At 43.5% G+C, this 27,158-nt stretch overlaps 1 protein-coding gene across 3 annotated transcripts in view; it reads left to right on the forward strand.

The window, feature by feature from the left end:
- Positions 1–27,158, forward strand: part of DAAM2 (dishevelled associated activator of morphogenesis 2) — a 243,722-nt gene that overhangs the window by 15,689 nt on the left and 200,875 nt on the right. Inside the window, exon 1 of one of the 3 annotated variants that reach the window (XM_073338565.1) lies at positions 12,605–12,682. The exons of the other annotated variants lie outside the window; for them this stretch is intronic. The gene's annotated coding sequence lies outside the window, so the exon portion shown is untranslated. Of the gene's footprint in view, positions 1–12,604; positions 12,683–27,158 lie in introns of those variants that run through there. 3 annotated transcript variants of the gene reach the window in all.

Consider the following 27,158-nt stretch of genomic DNA (forward strand, 5'->3'; position numbering starts at 1 on the left):
CTATCTGCCATGAGGGGCAGGGGTCAGAATCCTTAAGAAGTTTATATGGCTTATATATCAATGTGGTGGAAGGAATACCAGGCAGCAGGACTTCAGAGTGGGAAGGAAATATTGAGCCCGCAAGGGGCTGAAGAAACTGTAGAGCTGAGAAAAGAGTGGCTTTGGTTTAAGCTGACATTTGAACTGTGATGTGGTTTTAATAAATTATAGAATCCCAAGAAAGGGGTGCACTTGAATGACATGGGTCCCTATGTGTGGTTATTGGGTAGCTCATGAAGGGCAAACTGAGGCAGTGAAAGGGCCTGATGATAGATTGGATAAGCCCTGCTACTTTATGCTCTTCAGTGTACCTTAGTATTGAGGTAGCAGCAGCTTAGTCCAGTTTCCAGTGGCCCAATGTCCACCTCACAAAAGCCGTCACCACTACTGTCAATTGTGCGGAGGCCCAGGACTAAATGGGCCATGTAGGCTACTCTGTTATTTTATCTGAGGGGAAGTCACTAAAGGACAAGATGAGGAAGTGTGGTGGGGTGATTTGGAGGGGAAATGGTAGCATTGCTGTCTGTACTGTATCAGTTTTGAGGTTAAATAGAGGACTTCTGTCTCCAGAGTTTTTAATGTGGCATCCATTAAAATCAGTGGAGTTATATAGAGTTGGGGTAATGAAGTAGAGAATCAGGCCCTATGAGTCTGCAGTCTCCAAAAGGTTAACATTGTTGAGAATTATGTGAATGGACCCATGAGAGAACAGACTCCTATGACTTTAATGAAGTTTCTCTTAAAACTGTTCAGTGAAATGCCATGGGAACAGAACAAGGAGAAGGTCACTCTGATGGTATTTCTCAGAATGGCAATAGTACAGCAGCATTCAGGGAATGTCTTGGAGCAGAATGATTTGGCTTCTTTTTTTTTAACAGAATAAACTGATTAATAAAAATAATTTGTAACAATAATTTGTAATAATTTAGGGCTTCTCTTGAATAATGGATACAAGCATTCATCTGTCTAAAGTGGCTGATACCTATAAAGCCTAAGACAGACAGACAGAGCCATCTATTAAATAAACAACTTGGTCTATGTTAAACTTTTCATGCAGATGTTTTTTTTCTTCCTGTCAGTATTTAAGATAGTTTCACCATACTGAAGGTTGGTGGCTAAATGTATTGAATGAAAGGTTGTCCCTGTCACTGTAGCTACTGTAAAGATCTTGGTGATGTTGCTGAGGTGCTCAGATAGGGCTTGATCCTGCAATGTGTTAAGCTCTTGGGCCCAAACCAGCAAAACATTTAAGGATATGCTTAACTTTAAACACATGAATAGCCCCATTAAAATCAATAGAATTATTAAAACATTTAAAGTTAAGCATGTGCTTAAATAAGCTGCTGGATCAGGGCCAGAATGATCAGAACCTTGCAGGATCAAGCCCCTCACTGCAGTGATGAGGGCCATAAGAGAACCTAGACAGAAATGCGATTTTTGTAACTTCTCTTGGAAGCAAGTGAACCAGTGTACTTTCCACAGCAACAGAACACTAGGGGGACCTAGTTTTTTGTTATTATTTCTCCAGCAGAACACCTTCACTGCCATAAAAGCTGCACTAAATCATCTGAAGGTGGGCTTTTCTTACACTGGTGCCATGCAGTCCTGAACTTAATGTACAGACCCGAAACAGAGGGAGTGAGGAGAGGAAAACAGGATCTGTAGGGATCACCCAGGTTAGTTCTGATTTGTTTTTTGGGAGCCCGGGGGGCCGGAGGAGGAGTTATTTATTTATTTGTTTCTTAAATTTGTATTATATTATTCACAGTGAACATCTTGTCTATTATAACCAAATATGGGGACTCATTACAAGATGGTTTTCCACTCACCCAGTTACAGCAAGGTAGTGCAGACAGGGTATAACCATATCCCAGCAGCTGGGATCTACGCTCCAATTTTTTGCACTGTTGTAGCTAGGCCTGAGAACAAGTTTTGTAAGTTGGTCTTGGTAATAGTTGTAGTGAAGATGGGGAGGCTTTTAGGTTGAACTTTCTCTTTTAAGCTAAGGAATAAGAAGAGAAGATCTTTTCTGGCTGATTGGAAGCGATAGCTCAATAACTTGCTTGATTCTGTGGAGTTAATATTTTTCTTGTTTTGACTCACCATGGACTCCAGTGCAAACAAAACACTCTTTTAACTCCCTGGGACAAGAGCTGCCTCTCCTCCATCTTCTTCCTCACTGAAATTTAAAATCCTACAAGGCTTTGGTTTGTAGGGAGGAGGCTCTGTGTTGCTAATAGGGCTGTACGCTAAAGTTCTTCATAAACTGTGATCAATGCTTAAGTCTTGGAATTTGTATTGGCATTTAGGTTTTTTTATGGTGTTTGCAGGAGTCTTCTAAGGGGCTGAAATAACAGATCTGCTCTTCTCATGCTGTCTCCATCATCCAGGAATGGAAATGTTGAGAAGGGAAAGGGACTGACTCTATGATCCCTGCATCTTGAGATGTCATTGACAAGGCGCAATGTGGGTGTAAAATGCTACCAGATCAGGATGGTACTGGCATTACACAGGTGTGAATGACTGCACAAGGTGCAGTCAATGGTGAATGAGGCCCCAGGACTCAGGCTTAATCCAATTGCTAATAGTTTCATCTCGATTCCATGTGTTGCAGAGGGACATGTTTACTTTCCATCACTATTAATAATCAGCACAATACATCTTTAAAGTGCTTTACCAAAGGTAAGTAATTCATCATGATTGACAACATGGACCTCCTCTCAGGCAATTGGTTTCTTTTTCTTCATGGGCAGTATTCCTCAAGTTAATAATGGTTCTAGGCGTCTGCTCCACAGCTGAGTGTGAATCTAGGCCCTGATTCTCACTCTCTTATCCTAGTTTTAAGCCAGTGTAATTGTTGATTTCAACAGAGTTACACTGGTATAAAACTGGTCTACAAGAGTAGAGAATCAGGGCCCCTGTCCTAGATAAATGTGTGCTGCTCTCCTGAAACATACTGAATCTCCTACTGGCTCACATTACCACTGATGGAACTAAGTCTAGCAGGGTCTGGGTGTGCCTCTCTTCTTATCTCAGGTCGTGTCTACGCTACAGCAGCACAGCTATGACGCTGTAGCAATGCCGCTGTAGTCCCATAGTGTGGACGCTTCCTACAGTGATAGAAGGGGTTTTCTTTGTCACTGTAGGAACTCCACCCCTCTGAGTGGCAGTAGCTAGGTCGACAGAGGGATTCTTCCATCAGCCCAGCCACATCTACCCCAGGGGGTTAGGCCAGCATACCTATGGCACTTAGAGCTGTGAATTTTTCACACTCCTGAGCAACGCAGGGGTGTTGATCTAAATTTTAAGTGTTGACCGGGCCTCAGTCAGTCCCTTCACCAAATATCAATGTAGGTTTTTGTTTCTGGAACTATGCAGTCTCACTGTTAATCACTTGTGTACCACTTAGCGCCTCTCTGCATTATTCCTAATGCACTAAAAGTCATCCTGCCAAGTATAGCAAAGCCGCTTTAAACCCCTCCTTTCTCCTCCTGTCCACCCCTCGAGATCAACCAGCTTTTCAAGTGAACAACTCAGCACCCCATGCCTAAGAACACAGAGCCACCTTTCCATAGGAACGTTGTCACATTTCCAGGACTCCTAAGTATACAGGAATTCCTGTAAGGAAAGCCAAGTGTTCTTCAGGAAAGTGCGCGTCACAGAGTAGGACAATTTCTGTGTGATGGGAAGTCATGCCATGTCCAGGAAAATCAGGGTGGGTTAAATATGGCACAATACCAAAAACTGATGAAGAGCTTGGCAGCAGAGTGGTTTGAGAATAAATGTCATTTATCATCCATTGCTATAATAAGATCAGCTTCTTTCCTAATAGATCACAGGCTCTTACTAGGGATCAGTTCTGCCACTGAAATTGCCTGTAAATGCTACAGAATATTAGTATTTAAAATTTACATGGCACACTGTACCCACATTCACTAACTAATCCTTCTAATATTTACACAAAGTAGGGACAGAGGCAGGTACTGTTGTCCCCATTTAACAGAGATTTTTAAGTGGCTTGCCAAAGATCAGAGAAGGAGTTACTGGGCCAGTAACCTGCTCCAGTTACTCTCAGATGATGCAAAGCAGATAGAACCCTCATAGATCTGGCTACTTGGGAATTCCCTGTGACTGGAGAGGAATTCCTGGTGGTGTAAGGATGGTACAGTAGCTCTACTACATTCCCATGCCCTGCCCCCACTGTGGAGGGCAGTAAGGTCAAGCAATAGAACATGTGGCTGGAACACTTCTAAGTTCCCTGGCTGTTTGAACAGCATCTTAGAGGTCATAGACAGGTGGGTATAGTTTACAGCAGCCCTGGGATTGCTCTAAGTCACACACTTGGTCAAAGCTACCCCTGACCAGGGAGCAACAAAGGCAGCTTAAAGCCATTTTTTCTTCCCTCTCCAGTGGAACTCAGCCAGACCAAACGATCTTCCCTGGTGTTTGAGCCAAGACTAGGAATGTCCTCCAACCCAGAGATAAATGACTTTTCTCTGGTTCTGTAGTGAGATGCCCTCAGACACTTCATAGGTTGTTGCTTCTTGTTTTCATGGATTTATTGATTTGACTTGACTGCCAGATGCTGGGACTGGATGACAGGGGACAGATCACTTGACGATTGCCCTCTTCTATTCATTCCCTTGAAAGCATCTGGCATTGGCCACCATCGGAAGACAGGATACTGGGCTAAGATGGACCATTGGTCTGACCAGTATGGAGATGCTTATGTTCTGTGTTCATGTATATTAGGTTTCAATTCCTTCTTCACATATACTGTGGGTATATCCCTGGAAGTCACTGGGCACTGTGTGTGCATAGCTGGGAACTGCATTAGTCTCTTAGGCCCAGAGTTTTAAAGGTACTTAGGCATTGCTGGGTTCAGTATTACAATGCCTAACTGATTTAGGAGTCTAAATCTCATTTTCAAAAGGCATTTAGGCACTTAGGAGTCTAAGTCCCAATGCCAATCTCTTTTTCTGGGAGGGAGGAGAGTATATAAATGAAATAAGCACACAGCAGTGAGGGGGTCATTGGAGAAGTGCTCTATTTCACAAAGCAATGATCTGTGCTTCATTAACTTTGAGGCAGAAGTAAAGTCTGAGCAGCTGTAATTCAACTGTAAGGGAAGTGTAACAGGGAGGCTTGCCCCTTATGGGCTAGCCAACCCTGATTATGGAATGAGGCACACCTGGGTTGAATCAGGCAATTCCCTAGAAAGGGCAGCAGCTGGCTACAGTGAAGGGGGAAGTGCAGGAAATTGTGGTGAGTAAGGAAAGGTGCCTACTGAGGAGAACCTGAGATTGGGGGGGCTTGGGAGAGACTGGAAAGGCCTTGGGCAGGGAGGATGAAGAGAAATCTTGTGTTGTGTGGACTTTGTTTGGGGATGTTGAGTATTATTTGCAGTTTGTTTTAGATGTATAAACCTGGTCCCCAAGGTGAAGTGTTTCTGACCAAGGAAAAAGCCTGAAGGAAGCTTCTATTTGAACAGTCCAAGAGGGGAAACTGAGTCAGCTTGCCTGTAGTATGCCTCTATGCCATGAAGGGGTGCATGGGAGGCAGTGGGCCCAGTTACAGGAATCAACTAAGGAGACAATTTTACTTTTAGAAAGGTTTAGTTTTTACTCATTCCTAGCTAGGTCACCCCCACCTTCATTCTTCCAGTAGTTTGGAAACTTTTTTCCACTAGCTAAAAATAAAAGGATGCCTTTTGACCCCTTCCCCAGCTGCTCTAGTAGTGCCAGCTCTGCTTCCCCCCTTGCTCCAGGCTCAGCTGCCTTAGCTCACACAGGCCACTTACAAAATCGAAATAGATAGAGAATAAGAGGTTTAAAAGGGGTCTGGGAAGGGAGGAGGAAATGAGTGTGGAAGGGGGAGACTGGAACTTAGAGAGGAAGCTGCAATGTGCCATCTACAAGAAGGCCCAAACCAATACCCCAGATCCAAAAAAACCCTTTGGATTCAGATCTGAACTTAGTGTTTGGCTTGGCCTGAATTTTTATGACTGGCCAATCCCTAACCCTGGGTTGAAACGTCCCCCAACTTTGGGAACATTCAGGTTTGGAGCTGAATGTTGTGGTTCAGGCCCTTCTGTGATGTCAAAGCAGACTTTAATTTAGCAGAGCAATATTTGGGCTAGTATATTTGTGTTGGAGCAGCTGAGTACCCTTTGTAGTACTGTGAGGACTGCTACAAGTAATTAGGTAGTTCTTATATGGACTTCCTTTGAACAAAGGATGCTGTCCAGTTGTTGAGGCCCAGCACTTTGAATTACTTTGTATCTGTTACTAATCTGGAGGGACTTCTGGCTCTAGATACTATTTTTTTTTATTAATATTCACCTTTTTTAAATATTCATTGAGAAACTAAGCAAACCTCCTTTCTTCATACTGGACCAACAACAAATAACTTTTACTCTTCTAGCAGCGGCAATTAACTATAAACCCTCTTTCCATAGTATGCTAGTGTCAGTGGTGCTGCAGGTGCTCTAAAAAGGAAGTAGACCAACAAATCAATCTCCATTTCAAGCATTTCATTAGAAGTATGTTCTGGGACAGTGTCAGACACATACGCACCATTCTGGCCAACTGGAAAACTACAAAACCTACCAATTGTGTTAATGTTTTAACTTTCCATCTGATAGAATAGCTGAATCCAGCTCCAAATCCCAATTTATTTAAAGGGTGCTCGGGTCTGGGATTGAGGTTTGATCCCTTATCGAGATGGGTCAAGGTGAAAAGTTTGAACCTGAAACTCAAGCCTCCCAAAGTCAGGGGTATTTTGACCCTGATCCTGCACCATTAAAGTCCATAGGAGCAGGATCAAACCCTTAGATCTGGATTTTTGGATTCGTCCCAACACCTCTAATAAAAAGAGTTCAGGTAACTAAATGAAGCTATATGAATGTCTGTATTGTCAATATATTTCCCAGTGCTGCCCTTTCCAAGGGAACTGATACTTCTGGTGGCAATATGGTGAAACATAATGCCACCCTCACTGGCATTGTCATGCACACTGGCAGTGCAGTACCAACCTTTCTGCATGTACTCAGCACAGCATAGCCAGGAGACACTCATAGCTCTGCATGGTGTTTTAGAAAGGGGGACATGCAGAATCAGTCTCTGCAGAGAAGCGATTAAAATAAAGACTTGCTAGTTTTGTAGCCTGCAGTGATTGAGCAGTAAGAGGGTCACTGAGCCTGGTAGCAGCCTGAGAGTGATAGTGTGAGGCATGGCACTCAGCCTTGGCCATAGAGCCGTGGTGTTTAATCCCCTTGCTGGTTGGAGCAGGGAGCCTGGCACTGGAGCTCCATTCACAATGGGCACCTTTGTTCTCAGATTAATAATGCCCCGTCCCTTTGTTTTGAGAATGGACTGAACAAACAATTTAGATCTCCAAAGGCAATGTGACATTTCACAGAAACCTGTACAGGGCATTCAATGTGGAATCAATTATTTTTGTGTATGGCATAACTGATCATCTTAAAATGCCTGTTCTCCCTGACTTTTCCTTTCACTATGGACCCAACTGAACTTTTGTTTCTTTATCACTTGATATGATCCTGTTTCTTCTCTATCTGGATTAATAACCCCTTGTCTGAGCTATCAAACCTGATTACTAAGGAAATGATCATAATGCCCTCAGCACAGGATTGTGATTTTCAGGTTGGGAAGCAGCAGGAACAGCTGAGAAAGTAAGCAATATGGGGTTAAATTCTGAAGTCAATGGGTCTATGATTTCACTCACATTCTGTTATCCTAAAAATACATGAATAATAGATTCTGTTGTCATAGTATAGAACCTGAAAATATATATAGTTTTGGACCCAATCCCTCAGTAACTAAGTAGTTCCTTGATTTCTTTGTTGACCTCATTTGTTTTATTCTGCACCCTTACATTTCTAAGGAAGCTGCTTATCTGCAGAGGTGGCTGCCATGTTGAGACAGAGTTTTTGAGTTAGAGGGAGACACACACACAAAGCTCTTGTTCAGAGATTCTTTTCCTTGGTTTTATTGTTACCCCTTGATCTAAAATAATTCATTTCTCCTGAATGTATACGGTTGCTGCTTGTGTATTGACACCTATCAATGGGGATACCCCTGGGAGTAAGGGCTATAGGATTGGTTGTTGTCTTGCTAAACAGAACACTTTTCTGTCTTCAGGGAGGCAGCAGGAGCTCTTAATAATAGCCAAACTCTGTCTTCTATAGCTGCTTTCCTCCAAGGCTGTGAAAGCACTTTACAAATATGAATTAACTCCTCCTCACAACACCCCAGTGTTGTAGGTTAGTTTTAAGGTATCTATTAGGGACTATTTAGAAAAGCTGGACGTGCACAAGTCCATGGGGCTGGACGAGTTGCATCCGAGAGTGCTGAAGGAATTGGCGGCTGTGATTGCAGAGCCATTGGCCATTATCTTTGAAAACTCGTGGCGAACCGGGGAAGTCCCGGATGACTGGAAAAAGGCTAATGTAGTGCCTATCTTTAAAAAAGGGAAGAAGGAGGATCCTGGGAACTACAGGCCAGTCAGCCTCACCTCAAAAAGTCCCTGGAAAAATCATGGAGCAGGTCCTCAAAGAATCAATCCTGAAGCACTTGCATGAGAGGAAAGTGATCAGGAACAGCCAGCATGGATTCACCAAGGGAAGGTCATGCCTGACTAATCTAATCGCCTTTTATGATGAGATTACTGGTTCTGTGGATGAAGGGAAAGCAGTGGATGTATTGTTTCTTGACTTTAGCAAAGCTTTTGACACGGTCTCCCACAGTATTCTTGTCAGCAAGTTAAGGAAGTATGGGCTGGATGAATGCACTATAAGGTGGGTAGAAAGCTGGCTAGATTGTCGGGCTCAACGGGTAGTGATCAATGGCTCCATGTCCAGTTGGCAGCCGGTATTAAGTGGAGTGCCCCAAGGGTCGGTCCTGGGGCCGGTTTTGTTCAATATCTTCATAAATGATCTGGAGGATGGTGTGGATTGCACTCGCAGCAAATTTGCGGATGATGCTAAACTGGGAGGAGTGGTAGATACGCTGGAGGGGAGGGATAGGATACAGAAGGACCTAGACAAATTGGAGGATTGGGCCAAAAGAAATCTGATGAGGTTCAATAAGGATAAGTGCAGGGTCCTGCACTTAGGACGGAAGAACCCAATGCACAGCTACAGACTAGGGACCGAATGGCTAGGCAGCAGTTCTGCGGAAAAGGACCTAGGGGTGACAGTGGACGAGAAGCTGGATATGAGTCAGCAGTGTGCCCTTGTTGCCAAGAAGGCCAATGGCATTTTGGGATGTATAAGTAGGGGCATAGCGAGCAGATCGAGGGACGTGATCGTTCCCCTCTATTCGACATTGGTGAGGCCTCATCTGGAGTACTGTGTCCAGTTTTGGGCCCCACACTTCAAGAAGGATGTGGATAAATTGGAGAGAGTCCAGCGAAGGGCAACAAAAATGATTAGGGGACTGGAACACATGAGTTATGAGGAGAGGCTGAGGGAGCTGGGATTGTTTAGCCTGCAGAAGAGAAGAATGAAGGGGGATTTGATAGCTGCTTTCAACTACCTGAAAGGGGGTTCCAAAGAGGATGGCTCTAGACTGTTCTCAATGGTAGCAGATGACAGAACGAGGAGTAATGGTCTCAAGTTGCAGTGGGGGAGGTTTAGATTGGATATTAGGAAAAACTTTTTCACTAAGAGGGTGGTGAAACACTGGAATGCGTTACCTAGGGAGGTGGTAGAATCTCCTTCCTTAGAGGTTTTTAAGGTCAGGCTTGACAAAGCCCTGGCTGGGATGATTTAACTGGGAATTGGTCCTGCTTCGAGCAGGGGGTTGGACTAGATGACCTTCTGGGGTCCCTTCCAACCCTGATATTCTATGATTCTATGATTTTATAGTTGGGGAAACTGAGCCACAGAGCAGTTAGAAGATTTTCCCAGTGTCACACATTGAGTTAGTGGTAAAGCTGGAAACAGAAAGCAGAACCTTTAAGTCCCAGTCCTTTTCTCTAACCATTAAACACCATTCTCCCCCCTGCCTCAAAGCCAGGAGTAGAACCCATGAGTCCTGATCTAATTATTAATAGAACAGCCAAATCCCACATTTGGATGCTCAAATCCATGCTTAGGCACATAAATGTTGGAAATGGAGACGTGCCAGATCATCCAGTCCCTCTGAATGGGGATAGTGCAGGATTGTCCCTTACAGGGCAGTTTCTGGTGTTTTGGCCAGTCTGGTTGTAGAAGTGCCTTGCAGTGGAGCCTCCGTCCCTTCTCATGGGAGGTTACCCCTCTTCAGTACTGTAATTCTTCTCCATCTTTGGTGTCCATCCCCATCAAATATTTGTACTTGGCAATGTTCCTGCTCTGCCATCTCGTTCTGTACATATTGCACACAGTTGTGTGCTAAACTGAGAGTCCCGTGCAGGATTTGTATAACCTGGTCGGGGTCCCTATGGTCTCTTGTTTCCCTCTCATGAGGAGCAGACTGAGATGCAGTTTCTTATGTAAACACACAGCATAGGTACGGTACAAGGTGCCAGGGTGAGAAGGGAGACTTAGTAGCATGCAAACCTGCCAAACCCATGACCTTTGTCCAGAAGCTTCAGGTTTTTTTCCAGCCTCCCTGCTAAATCTCTGGCTCCAGGCCCTCTGTCCTGGACCTTGGGTCTCCCTGCCTTCTCCCCTTGTTAGTCAATCAGTGCCTTACCTCCAATGAGATCTCAAAGGGAGCTAGGGGAGGAGTCTTGAGCTAGGCACACTGAACAGCTGGTAGGGGAAGGGGAAGAGCAGCAGTTGCTGAAAACTGCCTAGCTTGGAGGAGGAGCTGAGGGGCTGGGAGCAGGGGACTAATGGCATGGGGAGTGGGAAAACTGTGGGAGGAGAGGACTAGCACACTGGTGTGGGAACTGGGATATGGGAAGGCCTTTTTCCCCTCTGAGTAACTGATGCTAATTTAATGTATAAATCATATACACTTTCTCCGGCATGCGGCCAAGGCTGGTAGCAGAGCTCAGGCTAGAAGAATGATGATGGGCCCTGGTGGCTTAACACTTGGCTATTAGTGCCGAAGTTCATAATTTCATAGAGTGGTTGGATGGCTTCTCAACTTGCAGTGCAAGACCCCACCTTCCCTCTGGTTAGCTGGCATCCACTGAGCCCATTTGTGAAGGGTCTGGGTCACTAGTGCCCTGCACCTTTTGTAATTGTCACCATTGTGCAAAATGGGTGTGACATGCTAACACACTGCAATAGTCATGATGTTCACCCACTCTGCACTAGAGCAAATGACTGCTCAAGGCACAGGGCAGCCGTGAATTGGCCCCACTTTGTCTCCTCTAACTAGTTCCTTTGAAGATATTGCTTTTCAGGTGATGTTGCTTTTTCTTTCACTGTAATATGTCCTGCCTTTTTGTGGCTCGATCAGACTTTATTTTAATGTAGTTTTTTCTTGTAATTTGTTTTGGTTGGTGGTGGTTTCTTATTGTTTAGTTATTGTACAAAGAGTCAGTGCTTTCCATATACAAAGAGTAAACCGTGTACTTTCAGGCTGGATTACTTATATTTGTGATTTAAGGAAAAGAACAAAAGGAAGGATAAACATAATCTTTAGTTGGAAACATAGTGTTACTCTGTCTGTAACTTTTACTGGGGTTGGACTCTCAGCTTTGCCCCCTAATCATCAGAGGGAGCAACTCCTTCCATGTTAAGGTATGGTACACTTAAAACACGCACATCTCCTGGATGGGAAGCTGGGGAATAGAAAATCCCTTGGAAACAGTGGATCGCTACCAGACTAAAGTTATTTTCAGAATGAGAGAGTGAAGAAACTGGGAAATTATAGGTTTGCATTTGTTAAAATATACTCTACCCTACAAGGGAGTAAATACTTTTAAGGACAATGTAATGTGAGTCACTTGCAGCCATCCCTGATTGGATAATTGGATAACATGTATGTATATAGTCAGCCATTCTTCACTGGGGTGGGGGGAGGGGTTAGTGTGCTCTAGTGTTTAGATCAGGTACCTGGAGTTGGGACCCCTGCATTCTAGTCCCATCTCTGCCACAGATTTGCCAGGTGATGTTGAGCAAATAGCTCAACCTCTCTGTCTCAGCTTTCCTGTCTGCATAATAATTCCTACCCGCCTTTGAAAAATGCTCTGACAGCGTTGAATGAAAGGCTGCGTGGAAGACTAAAGTCTTGTTGTTGTTAATGAACCATGTAGGAAACTATTTCATATCCTGATGGATATCAGCCAGGTCTTAGACAATGAGAACCCAACTCCCACCTCTCCTGCTCCAAACACCATTCCATTCAGGTTTTTTTCAAGAGTCTGTTCATTGGTACTGCCTGTCAAGCTGGAGCTTGTCTCTTTAAGAAAGTGTAGCACAGTAGCAGAGAAAGGCCCTGCCTCCTAAAGCTTGTAGCACTGTAGCTGGGCTGTGGAATGGGAAACAGTTCTTGATCTTTATCCGAATACAGTGTACACACACACACACACACGCAACCACCCCATCTGCAGCTCACGCAGTAACATCCAGCGTGGAGATCAGTACTCCTGCCTGGCTCTCTGACACAGGATGGACGTTCCTGAGCACTGAGCTCAGCTGCTGTAAAAAGCAAGTAGGAAAACATACAGCTGGATAAAATTGGTAAGTCAAACTAAAGTCACATCCTCCTCTTTGGACTGCAGCTTTCAAGTCTCTTTATTTTTAATATTCTTTGCAGGCAGTTGGGTTTTTTATATTGTCTTCTGAACAGAACAGCTGGGAAAACATGAGGGGAAAATAAAAATGTAAAGTAGATCTCGAGCATTTGTTGCTCCTTTCTATTTTAAAATCCCTTTTCCACATTAACACTTGGCTGCAGGAGCTGGAAGGGGAAAGCCAGCGAGTGCTTCTGTGTAGTGGGGAGGAAGCTGGTAAGAGCTCTAATTGGCTTTTGTATTAAGGATGATTGAAGAGGGCAATCTTAAAAAATATCAAGGTGTTTGAAATAAAGTGACTTGTCATTTACTTTAAAAGGTTAAACATTTCATGTTCTGCAATTTTTAAATAATATTGCAGTTGACTGTAGAAGGGATAGATTGCTGTCAACAACATCTTTAAAAGCCATCAGATTTTAAACTGCTTTTAAGCAAGTGGCGAATAGATGTTGATTCGTTTCAGATAAAATATATTGGTAGATCTGGAAGGGTAGGCAGTGCCATAAAATGCCATTTTCTCAGTGACAGACAGAGGGCGGTGTTGCTGCATCTGGTAACAATTCACAGTAAACTGGCCAGGGAAGTTGGTAAAACTCATTTGTGAATAACTTAATGGTGATAAACTGGTAAAAAAGATACATCTATACAGCAACCTCTAAAGTATAGCATCCAAAGGTAGGTGCATCTATTCAGTGGCTTGATTTTTTGCACTTCGGGGGACAAAAGTAGGTTAATGATTTGAATTGTTACAAGAATAAAACTTCTGTCAATCAAATCAGAACCTGCTTATAAAAATAAGATTCCAGACTCATGGCTGAAAGGAGTTAAATTTTTAATTGATATTTTCTTGTGTTTTACCCACTGACAGCTTTTTGAGTACTGCAGAGAAATAGTGCTACACACCAGCTACTAAAGCAAATGTGCAAAATGTTTAATGTTGGTGGCACTTTGTTGTGTGTTGTGCTGCATATGTAGATTCAGCCTGGGTAAGGAAGAGGAAGGATGGTGCCTAATCTAAAAGGTTTATTAGAATATCTGACACATGCTTCTTTCAAGAAGGTCTAATTCAATGTTAACCAAGTTGCAGGTAGGAAGTTGACCACTGAGTCTGAAAACAGTTCGTCTCCGATACGGTCGAGTGATTAGTGCAGGTGAAGGAGACCTAGAACCAAGGAGTCCTGACTCCTCAATATCATTTCCATGTCTGAAATATTGTCAAGTGGTTAGAATTGGGGAGGGAGAGGCAGAGGACAGGGAGTGGAGTGGCCAATTGAGAATAGGTTCTGTTCCCAGCTGTACCAGTTATGCTGCATTGTTCTGGACAAGTCTCTTAACCATTTTGAGTCTCATTTTACCTCTCTATTAAATAAAGGTTAGAGCATATAATAAAATACCATATATACACATGGATGGAGTTTAAAAATACTTAGCTACCTCATAGGGGTATGAATGTAAGTCTGGGATAGGACAAAATGTTACTATAACTAATACAATTATGCGTTAGTTAGAGAAGGGTCTGAGCTGCCATATCAAATTCAAAGGTAATCATAGTGTCTGTTTGTATTGGGATCTGTGACTTTTGTACTGGTCTGTCTTGAGCTGTATGACAGTCTGAGGTTCCTAACTTTCACTCCTGCTACTTGATTCAGACAGTCTCTGAATCCTCAATGTAAGCCATTACGGGAAAAGTGGATTAAAACAGGGTGAATGACTGTGTGAAATCGCTCATTCAGACACCCTGTGACCACATTTCATTGACTTTTTCAGAGCGCTGTTCCGTGTGCTGGGGCGGTGGTGCACATGAGCTGCAGTCACATTGCTGAACTGCAAGAGGATCTGAGAGAGTCATTGGGGGAGAACATGTCCAAGGGGTAGTGGGTTTTCAGACACTAGGCAGGTAGTCTGTCTTCCATGGATGAGAAGTGGGTACATGGTGTAGTTTCCAAGGTAGGATTTTCCCCTAAACTTTCTTGTTCATTTGTTCTCTCTTTAAAAGATAATGCTGATTTGCTGCTTTCTCTAGTGGGCACAGGCCAGCTGTCTAGGTGCTGCTTACTTTGCATTTCAGTGATCTAGTTTCTTTTACTACTCTGCTTTAAACAATTTGCCTCATTGCATTACTTAGCTGGAGGTGTTGCTGTCCTTCTATCATTGTGTAGGATATTTGAGCCTTCTCAGGGAGGTGAAAGAGCTGCCACAAGTACGAGGTGAAGTTGTAAATTACTTGACTAATCCCAGAGCAGGAAAGAAACCCTGACTGATTGGTTGCTAGGATGCCCTGGAGAAAATGTTGTCTTGGTAACTTTACTACAAGGGCTGGATCTCCCTCTGTTTGGGACTATTGATTCACCTCTATGCAGCAGCAACTTTCTCTGTCTGCTCATGAAACTTAGTGGTTGGTGTAGCACGTTTAGCTGAGAATGTGGATAAAGCTATCAAACACTGGGGTGAATTTGCCTCCTGCTGACCTTCCTCCTGGCAGCCAGACTGTTCGCTTGGTGGGGGTATCCATAACAACTTGACTTCTCTCTCTTCTCTGCTGACTACTGATTAGGTTAAATGATTATCAGCTGCATCTCCCTGTCTACTCTCTTGGTCAACATGACTGGTCAGTACATGTAGATTTTCATCCAGTTATTGTTTTCCAGTTTACTAAATCCTCAGACTGAAGTCCCCAATTTATCCCTGGAATTGAAACAGTCCAGAGTAACTGACCCCAGCTACTACTTATGTTCCATAAGACTCTACTTTAGGGTCTGCTTTATTTTGCACTAGGCACTGGGCTTCTCTATGCTTAAAATGCTACAGTGCTACAATTGTGCCCCTGTCAGTCTTCAGTGTAGATACTGCCTATGCCAATGGGAAGGGTTCTCCATCAGTGTAAGTAATCTACCTCCCTGAGAGATGGAAGAATTCTTCCGTCAACAAAGCTGCTGTCTACACGGGGACTTAGGTCGGCTTAACTACACTGCTCGTGGATGTGGATTTTTCGCACCACTAACATAGTTAAACGGACCTAATTTTCGAGCGTAGAGCAAGCCTATGGAATCACATCTTATCCTGGCATCTGCATTGCAGCATCTTTATTTGCTATATGTGTGTGATTTCTGAAATTTGCAGATGCCCTTCCTGTTTTCTTAAACCTGGCACAGATAAAACTGGGTTGCTTTGAATGGTTTTTTTTCCCCCCTAGTTTTGATGCCTCTAGGGTCACCCATGCTGAACTTTCTGAAACAGCACAGGACTCTTCTGTACCCTTCAAAGGACGCCCATGTCCTTGGAGTTGCTATGAAGCCTGAACTCTTGTCTGACATTCAGTTAAGCTGTCACTGACACCACCTTGTGAGTCTAGCCAGACTGAAACCTGTTATTACTATGCTAGTTGCTGACAATTCAGTTCCTAATTCTGGTTCACTTCTGCTCAGTGACTGGTAGGCTTTGTTTTGCAGGTCTTCCTGTTTAAGCTCCTAATGAAGAAGTTCGCATCTAACATAGTCTGCTTACTATAGCTTTCCATAGCAGCCCTTCACTGAGAACAACCTTGGGTTCCTGGAGAGAAGTAAGAGAACTGTAAGGTTTTTGGTGCTTACCTAACAGAGTTGGATCTGGCTTTGCTCTCTGCTGTTCACGTGATCTCTTGACTTCTTATTTACCAGGTTGCTCTCTTTGCAAGTTCCTGATACAAGTAGCTCACTTCCACCTCTAGGAGCCAGTATATCAGTAGCATCTTGCTTAGCTCTTTAAGATTTGCTATCAGTTTATAAAACTGAACAGGATTGGTTTGATTTGGGCTTCTCTGTTTATCAGTTTGGTCGAGCCCCTTTTATCTTGCACAAGGGGTGCTTTATGAATATAAAGAGGAGTGAGTGAAGGATAGAAACATGGGATTTACACTGTCTAATTTTAAACATTGTAACACGTGTATTTGAGGTCCCTTCCAGCCCAACATTTGTTTCTATGAATCTGCAGCACTGCCATCTACTGGATGGGTTGTCAGGCCTGCTTATGTGTGTATTGATGCCCTGTGTGGCTTGTGTGAATATACCTTTGCCCCAAGAGTCTATGGAAATTTCATAGTGGAGGGGGCCTCGAATTGCTGGTGCACTTCAGGGGACCATCCTGAATTTAATGTATAATTGGCATGTGCTGCTACAAGACCATATTGACCTGCAGAGAAGATGAAGGCCAGGAGATGAGATTTAAAAGGATTTGGAGGCATTAAGGGAAAGAGATTGGAGGGTTAGGTTCTCCCAAGAATAACTTTGCTGAAGATACCCAAATGCAGCTAGTCCTGACTGACCCTTCTGGATGGATTATATCAGATCTGCCAGTGCTTACATATGTCTGTGTCAAATGTGGGGTTCATTATGCCATCTCCTGGCTGGTATAGTGCAGCTGGTATTTAGTCATCTCTACTGGCAGAGCCTATGGTTCTGAGTTCTGTTCATCCTCTTACACCCATGCAGTTTTCCCCATGGACTCCAGTGTCTGTGGATGTATGATTGATTTTATCATTTTGTTAGAGTTAAACAACAATGAAAACTAGTCCCACACAAAGCTTTTAGCTGCCCTAACATTTAACTAAATTTGCAGGGACATGATGACCACCCAGCATCATTAAATAATCCTAGTCAAATAACTCTGAACTCAGCCAGCCAATAAAACAAAGCAACAGGAAAGTCCCTCTCTTCCCCACTCCTTCTCTATTCCAGGAACATACAATCAAACTTCTCCCCCCCTCCCCCCCCAAAAAAAACAAAAAACAAAAACCCAGACCCCTGTCAAATAAGTGGTGGCTTTGCAGCATGTCCAGAAGGTCATCAGGTTAGGGCTATTTTGGACCAAGGTGATGAAGTGAGGGAGGGAGGACAGAGCGATTTCCAGAGTCTCTGGGCCCAACTGGAAATGCTCTGTTGGAAGCCCCACTCCCTTTTGTGACCAGATAATTTCAAGAGACCAGAGATTATAAAGCATCCCCATTAAAAGGAAAAGCCCAAGGTGTTGCTGAGTCAGTGCCGCCACATCTCTCAACTTCATCGTTGGAAGTGGGGAGCTTAACTTTTTTTAGATTCCAATTTACTCTCATGCTGTCCTATTTATTATTTTAAGGTGTTTATGGCAGAACTGCTGATGTGTGAAGAGGAACATAAAGGAAATGTAACTAATCCTTCATCGCTCATCATATTCAGCTGCCTGTGCTCTGGTCTCTCCTCCTGGGTCTCATATTTGGTCCTTGGCAGGCTGAGTGGTGGGGTGGGTGAGCAGGAATCACCTGAATAGGCATCACATAATATGGGAGATCAATGCAATATCCATGTATAGGAAGGTGGGCTAAGGACAAGCAGAGAGTCGTCTTTCTGATTTTTCCCTCCGGCTTTTCCCACTGGTGTCAGAGGCATTGCTTTAGGCTGGCGCTTTGTGGTTTAACCAATGTTGTGTGCATGCCTCATTATGTCTAGCTCTGCAGCTTCTTTCTAAATGTATTGGAACATGTAACCTTACCTAGCTCTGGCTACCAAGAGGCATGATCATATAGCTGTGTTTGTTTTGAAATCCACTGGAAGTGCGTGGAGAAGCATTGTAAATTTCAGCTCTCTGGAAAAGATTGTCTCAGCAGCTGATGAAGCCCAAGCACATGCCAGATAAACTGAAAATAACACAAGAACTTTTCATTTAAAAAATAAAATAAACCCCAAATCCCTTACAGAGGCAGTTTTTATAAATACTGTATCTATCACTTCACCCTTGCTCTGACTGCCCTTGACTTAGACAGCTGCCAGGATATTGCAATGTGCTAGCAGGTAAAAGACATGAGGGTAAGGAGTTTTTTCTCCTCCCACTTCTTGGGAGTTTATTTTACTAGAACTAAAACATTCTGACTGAAGAACATAAACTGGAAACTAAGCATTTGCTTATGAATGGCTTTTTGGGGAAAACATTTTAAAGGTGCAATTTTATCTACTGGTAGGAAAACAAAATATTTTATAGCAATCTGATTCTTTAATAAAATGAGAAGGGACTTGATTTGATGTGCCTCTTTTTCCCCTCTCTCTCCCTAAAAGCAGGACACAGTATTCACTTGAAAAGAAAGGTGTATGAGGAACTGGGGCCAGTGTATCTCTATTGGCTCCCATGTTAATCAGTTAACTCTACTTCACTAGCTGGGAAACTTATCTTTCCCAAAGCCTGGGCAGCTTCACAAGTGAGCATGGTTTTTTGTTTTCATTTTTCCTTCAAGTGAATTTTTAGTTCTGGTAGAAGGTGCTAAACAGACAACCCTGAAGACCGAAGTCCTCTGTTTATCCACAGAATCAGTGTAGCTTGGACAATAACAAGGTTAACTACCACCATCTGACCTACAGTACCAAGAGTCTCCTTCAGTCTCCCTATTCAATTTCATCCTTTGCTAGCAACAGGACAATTAGTTACAATTGTGATGGTAATTAGATTGTGGGCTGTTTGGAGCAGGGGCCTTGTTTGCCTATATGTGCCTTGCTAATGCAGATTGGGGCCCTGGGTGCTACCTTATCACACAATATTATTTATTCTTTATGCAGCATCTCATTCATTCATTAGGAGCTGACCAGATTCTTCCAACTCATTTCATATGAACAGCCATCAGATGGTCATTATTGCAGCTGATTTTGGCCCACTGACCTTGTGGGGAGAGGTTCTGTATCCCATTACTAGCCCCCTGAGGCATTCAGTCCTCCTGATGTAGTTTTTTCCATATTCCTTTAAGCTTTGCAAAATCTGTTTCCAGGTTCTCCAGTCTTCCCTTGGACCAACTGGGGATCCTTGGGACCTTTAGGAAGCCTGTGATTTGTGAATTTTTGTGGTTAGTGTCTGACTTGAGGATCAGTCTATGAACGACAATTTTTTTTTTAACCTAGACTTGAAGGTAGGGTTGAGGGAATATGTGTGTCAGTGATGTACAGATTCTAGTAAAAGCCAAGAGGCTGAATCACAATTTTAGGACAAACTGAAAAAAGTTGCCCCAACAAATTCAGATTTAAAAGATTACTTTAAAGCATTTTTTGCAAATTATGCATTGATACCTGTTGGTATTTATTTACTATGGCCTATGTCTCTGTGCTATAAAAAAGCATTGTCCTATTAAATATAGTCCCATCAAATTATAGAACATTAGACAATTAAATCTGGAAGAATTTTTGAAATTGAAGTTATTCTTCACTCTTTAAGCTGCTTGTTTACTAACTGCATCAGTTTAGAAAGAGAAACAAACTCGGTCAGTTTTACTACCTGTCCATTTCACTATCAGTCTTTCACACACTACTAAGGCATGCACTGTTTGGGCTGGAAACACTACTGAGAGATATTTACGTCCAAACAAAAGTTTTCAGTAAAAGAAAAACAAATCATGATATCCCTTCTATTTATTTTAGATTTTGCACATAAACGTTGGGCCTAAGGCAACCAGACGGTATCACGCTTCAGGAAGCTAATTTGGCTATTCTTCGTAGGTGGAATTAAAATAAAGATGAACGGTGGCCAGTTTGTTTTAGTGGCTTCATTTATTTTTAAGATGCTTCAGTTAGTTTGGACAGAAAAGAGCTGGTGTGAAACTCTCTCAGAAGTGTAGTGATAAGAGCAGGAGAGTAAAGATCGAGGTTTTTGGACTCCATTTCTGGTTCTGCTACTGCCCTGCTATTTTACTTTGGGAAAGTTATGAGGGCCCAGATTTTCAACAGAGTTCCAACACAGGTTGGCAGGTGCTCAGCATTGGCAATTAGGCACAGATTTCTAAGAGCGCAGCACCCAGCAACTCCCATTGTGACACTTATGGCTGGATTTTCAAAAGAGCAGTTTCAACATCCTGGGCTCTTTAAAAAAAAAAAAAAAAAAATCTAGCCCCTTATTTTAATGCCTAAACAGTAGCTGAACTCTCTCAGAAGACTGGTCCTTCATCTCTGCTCATCTGTCAGACACGCTCGCTCTCACGCCTGTCTTACAGGGGTGCAGTCAGAGAGGTATAGTTAGTTTAATCTTTGAAGTCCTTTTGAGATCCTTGAGCAAAAGGAGCAACACTTTGCACTCGCCTGTTGTCATCTTATTTATTCTGGGAACCAAAACCAAACCTCAGCAGTACTGGAATCCCAGCCCAGAGGGCCACAAGTTTTTCTGCCAGACCTCTGAATTATTTATTTCTCTTACGAGTATGAAAGTTTAATAAGACACGTGGATTAAAGGCTGAGCAATCAAAAAGAAAATCAGTGTTCACCTCTTGCTTGCTTGCTTAAAATCCTCTTTTGTTATCCTCTTGCTTGCTTTCCCCCCTCCTTAAGGGGCCATGGTGGTGGGTATATTAAGTGGAATAGACTGCTGCAATTCTTGGCAGCATGGGACCAACATATTGTAATGGAGATTTCCATTCACCTCTGCTCCCACAGATGCAACAGAGCAACTCCTGTTAAGCAGCTTTGATATGACTGTGTAGCCGGACGCATGAGGGTGTGTGGCATGCAGTGTTTACATAGGGGTCTGTTTGTATGAATGATGGTATGAGACTGGGCGTGGCTGTGGTTGTCTATGAGCATCTGCAGGGAATTTTATTAATATGGTGACGTGCGTGGAGAAAGAAGAATATAAGCCAAGTTACAGTACTACTTGGCTTATTGAGCCTTTATCCCAATGCATGATGCCATGATATGATCCAGAATAGATCCACAACTCACTGTAGCTGGTTCTTTCAATCCCCTGGAAATGTTTTCCTGACTTAAATGGATGATACTGAAATGTGTAATACAGGGCTGCAGCTTATAGATCAATGCTGACTCTGTGGGAATGAATGAATGCCTCATGTTTGTGCTATGGAGAGAGTTCACAATTGACTCCTTATGTTATGGCGCTGTGGTTTTCAGGCAGTGTTTTTTGCTGTCTCCTGGACTATGGAGGTGTTACCCCGGATTTCTCAGAAGTGAATACTACAGGAGGGATTGCTCCCTGATGGCTTTTTAATGGTTTCAGAAACTTCTTTCTAGTGATATTCCATTCCTACCTGAAACAGGGCTGGAACAAGACTGATGGTAGCCCATAGCTCTAGCTGCACATTTCAAACTGTAAGATCTTCCTGTTTAGCAACCATTCTCCATTAATAACTTGCTTTCTTTAGTTTCTTACTTATTTTCCCATTACTTCAGCTCCTTTGACAGCTCTGGACTGGATTCCATGTCATCTGTGCAGGTTCCTCTTTGCTGCTGATTTCTGGGACTACCAATCAGTTGCATGGTATTTGGGAGAGGGCTTATCTCCTGATCTTGTTGCACTGGGCCAGAGAGGAGGTTCCAAGTATGTCTGTCTGTCTCCTATGAACCAAATTCCACCCTGAATGCACCTATTTCCCCAAAGACCTGGAAACTCTGATGTCAAAGATGTGTTTAGTAAAAATCAAATCAAGGAAACTCTATGGAGTTAACTGATAAGCCAACTAGAGCTACATGAATAATGTTTTTTGTTCATTCAGCAAACCAAAAAATCGGGCAAAATATTTGGTTCAGTTCCAGAAATGTTAAGAATTTGTCCACAGATCAGTAAAATTAATTTCAGGCTGACAACTGTTTGGGTCCATCTCTTCGCCCCCATCCTCCTACCCTTATAACCTTTAGCCTGATTCAGAGGAAGGATTGAATCCACATCTCCTTCCTCCCAGGTGAGTGTCTTAATCCCCAGGCTATACACTCTCTCACACTCTTTGGCACAGTGAATGTTTAAGTATTTATACAAAATGGATTAGCTTCAACTGGAGAGACTGAGTGCAACCCACCATAGCATAGCCTATAATCTGGTTAGGGCACTCACAATGGGGTGGGGTGCAGGAGACCTGAGTTCCAGTCCCTGCTCCGGACTGGTGATTCAAGCCTCAGTTTCCCACATCCCAGACAAGTACCCTAACCACTGGGATAAATCTTATAAAGGGGACCCCCCCACACACACACACAATCCCAAGAAAAATCAAATTCATGCATAGTTCTGGGTTGATCCAAACTACGTTTTTCAGCAAATAAACTTCCCCTGAAAAATGTTGCTCTGCTAGAGTGCTAATTGCCTTGCTAATATCCTCTTGCGCTTGTTACATTTCATCCCTTCCCTTTTGTCTGTGTGTTGTCTGCTTAGATCAGATGATGGTAGGAAGAGGGAAGTGCAACAAAGACCTTGCTGCCTCTGTAACATTCCCTGCTCTCACGGGCATCTGCCCTGTGCCCTCAAGTTAAGATGGTCTACAGCCTGAGGGCTTTTTGATCTCCTGAGTCCCCTCATAGACAAAAACAGCAAAAGATGCCCACTCCCATCCTTGACTAGTCAGAAGACTTGTATAGCATTTTGGCTATGCTAGCCCCAGCTGGGATCAAGAAGTTCAGTGTGTAAGAACATTGAAGGGGAGGGAGAAAATTATGTAAATAACCATTAAAGGTTTAATTAGAGAGATGGGTATTAGGGATAGAGAAGGGTGGGAGGTGTTCCTGGGAGTGGTGGAGGTCTGAGTCAGTTATTTCATCCACAGCAGCTTGCTCATCCCTGTGTTTAAAAATCCACTTGAAAGGAGCCAGCGGATCAGGCTTTGGAGGGAATCCAGATCACAGACAAGTCTTTGAGGGTGCCCGGGGAATAAAATAGAAAACAACCTTCCAGGCACTTTCCCAGCAGGAATGAGACAAGTGGCCCACAGAGCTCCAGATGAAGAAATGCTCAGTGAATGCCTGGAATCTATCGTTCTCTTTCCGAGTGGATGGGGAGTCACTGAGAAGAGTGAAGAATCATGGGCGGAGGGAGAGCTGCAGCCAAAGACGTGTAGTGGGAACCTTCTGCTGACAGGATCCCACACAATGCACAAGCCAGGGGAGGCTGGGTATGGCTTGCCTTGTCCTTGACACATTTCCCTGCAGCCTCCCTTCCTGGACGGTCAGGCTGGCTTGGCAGCATAATTTTTAGAGTGTCTGAGGGGTCTTCCACCTCGATGGCAACAGGCACATGTAGCGCATCTACCATACTCCAGGCCACTGCAACTCAAAGGATCTGACTTCCAATCACAGCCACTTCCCAATAGAAATTGCCTGCTAGTCATTGAACATGTCATTGAAATTCTGTTTTGAATCGCTCAATAGCTGCAATAACTCTGGACCCCTGTACTGCCTCTGCTGTGCATGCGGTTATGTGGTGGGCATACAGCAGCTGTGATAGCTTTATGCATCAAGGACTCCCTAAACTGTGCCTCCAATAGAGGTACATTAGCTAGGATAACTCTGACCCCTCCGATACGTCTGCACTGGAGGTTCATGGGATCGGTTCCTAGAGATACATAGGATTTGGTTACAGATGAACATGCTATTAAAATAGCCTTCTTCAGACTCTGCCACTGTCATGATATAAACGGGTTAGTCACTCTATGCCTCAGTTTCCCCATCTGTGAAATGGGGATGATAGAGCTCAGCAATCCTTGGATAAAATGGGCTAATTTATTATTCTTGTAATAATGCCTGGACTTGAAGGATCTCAAAACACAGCACTAACACAGATCAACTTCCCTTGCCTTTTGGGAGAGGGTTGTGGAAGTGTCACCTCCATTTTTCAGAGTGGGGGGGAAAAGAGCAACAGAGAATCAGTGTCTTGCTCAAGATCACACAGCAAGTCTGTTGCAGAGGCAGGCAGAGGACCTAGATTTGATTTGTATCTCTTCTCTCCCCCCCCCCATCCTTCCTCATATGTAACAAGATGAAAATAGATAAGTGAACTCTTGGATCTGAGCTTGATTCAATTCAGCAGGTACAGTGAGACTTGTCTACAGGAGAATGGCTCATGGAGATAGGTGATGAGGGAATTCCCAGGACCTTGTGGGTGGGAGAGGGGCTCTTAGAGCTCCCACAGGTACTGGGGTGGAATTCCCAGGATCCTGCAAGTCTTGAGTTCAGCTGTCTAGCTGCTATTGCTTCTCAGGGACTCTATCAAATATCGGTGAACAGTCCCTTGTTGTTCTGTTTTCCTGGCTCCTTAAATGTTGCATGGAAATTCAAGGAGAAGGTCATAACATACAAGGGTCCCTCTTGGATTTCTGCTGAAGGATGTTGGAGTTACAGCAGCAGGGTTATGTCTCCTCTCTCTCCCTCTGGGATCTGGGGAGAGGGTTCATGCTGGATAAGCAGGGCCAGAAACAAATACTTCAGGGAATACAATTTCCATAGAAGGAAACAAATTGCTCAATTCGGTTCCCTGGAACTGGAAAATTCCTCACTTCGCTGTGCTGTTCTGTCCTGTGGGCAGATGGGACAGACAGGAGGTATAACAGACTAAGAATTGGAGGACCTGATGCTTTCTGAGCAATGAAATGCAGGAGTGGGTGCTGTTGCAGGTGGCAGCAGCAGGGAAAGGACCTCTCAGCGCCTCTTCTGATCAGGAGGCGAATACCTTCTGTTGCAAGAGAAGCTGCCCTTAGGTTGTAACTTTTGGGGCAGGGACATTTTTTGTATTCTGTTTGTACAGCACCTTGCACAGTGGGGGCCTGGTCCATGGCTGGGGCTCTCCTAGAGGCTATCACAATACAAATGATAAATTGTAATAGATGGCCATGCAGCTTTGGAGGAAACTTGGTAGAGTCTGTTCTGATTTGGGCTCTCAAACAGTCCTGTTTGGTTGGTTGCAAGAGCATCACCTCTCATCAAACCCGTTTCAATGGCCGAAGCCTAACACAACACTCTGGGGGTTTAAAATCACGGCTTGTAAAAGGTGTCAATGTTGCTTTAGATTATAACAGAGAGTCAAACAGTGGTGGTGTTAGCTAGTTACGCTGGTTTATTTGCAGACAATTTTGCTATGAAATGCTAGTGCTGCTGAGCATTTCTTTTCAGGTGGTTTCAGTCCCTCTGTTCATGCTCTGCTGAAATATAGAGGCCTGCTGATTTCTGAAGAATGAAATCTTGTCAACACATTTTGCTTGTTTTTGTTAGACCCTTAATGTTATCTTTCCACTCTGTGTGTGTTTCATTCACTGAAAATCGTGGGCACAGCTTTCTCTCATTCCATCCTGACTTGTTTCCCGGTAACAATACCAAGGCATTGATAGACAGCTTCCTCTTTAATGTAGGAGGTGAGAGAGCCATTTCTGCAAGCTCACTGCATGCCAAGGCTGCAGACAGAATGGCCACAGCTGTTATCAAGTGTGCAGGGTGGAGAATTGCTGGTGGATCTTATGAAGAAGCTTATTCAACATATGCTGTGCAGAGATTGTTTGTTTGAGATTCAACTGAATTTTTTATTTTTGGTTTGGAAACAGACTGGTCAAGGTGAGTGGATAAAGACAATTTTGTCAATCCAACAAGGTTAGCAAGAATCTGATCTCTATTGATGTCTCTAGGGTTTTGCAACTGACTTCGTTGGGACTAAGAATTGGCCTAGTATGTTATGTATGATTAAAGTTCAGTGATTACAAGGGGATTTTCTTTGTAATATGTAAAACAATGATTGCAGACAGGTGGTTTTACATCACCTGGTGAGTTAAGAGCAGCTGGGTGAATCTCTGGTGTTCTAGCATTGTCTTTTGTCTGGACATGTCTCTGTGGGGGACCAAGGATCTGGCATCTTAGTTAAGAGCTAACATGGTGGCCCTCAGTGTGCATATGTGTACAGGCAGGTGACTGAGATTGGAATTGAGGCCCTCAGCTCAAGTATCCCCTAGTAATAGGCAGTTGAGAGCTTGAAGTTAACAGTAAGGTCTTTTTACAGTGAACCCAGATGCTTTCTCTTGGAGGGAAGAGCAGAGAGAAATAAGAATACAAAGAATTAAATGAAATTCTTATACTGCTAACTTGTCTTACAGAGTGGGAGAGAAGACAGAACTCAGGTCTTTGTAGCCACTCAATGGCTCGATAAAAATTTACAAGATGCTGAGCTACTACAGTGATAGGTAAAAAGAAAAGGAGTATGTGTGGCACCTTAGAGACTAACCAATTTATTTGAGCATGAGCTCAATGAACTCCGATGAAGTGAGCTCTAGCTCACGAAAGCTCATGCTCAAATAAATTGGTTAGTCTCTAAGGTGCCACAAGTACTCCTTTTCTTTTTGCGAATACAGACTAACATGGCTGTTACTCTGAAACAGTGATAGGTGTTATAAATACCTAGATTAGCAGGCCAGTGGGAGCTTTGCATTTTCTAGGGACATAATTTGGCTTTAGAATCAATGCTCTACAATGCTTAACATTCAAACAGCTGATAGGAGGGGCTTGGTCCTGACAGCCCAGGGTTGCTGCACTGATTGTAGCTGTGGGCATGATTTTAATTCTCTTCATGTAGCACTAGGGTGACCAGATGTCCCGATTTTTATAGGGACAGTGCCAATATTTGGGCCTTTTTCTTATATAGGCTCCTATTACCCCCCCACACACACACACCCCGTCCTGATTTTTCACATT

This window comes from Lepidochelys kempii, chromosome 3, assembly GCF_965140265.1.
Source record: "Lepidochelys kempii isolate rLepKem1 chromosome 3, rLepKem1.hap2, whole genome shotgun sequence".
Lineage (NCBI taxonomy): Eukaryota > Metazoa > Chordata > Testudines > Cheloniidae > Lepidochelys > Lepidochelys kempii.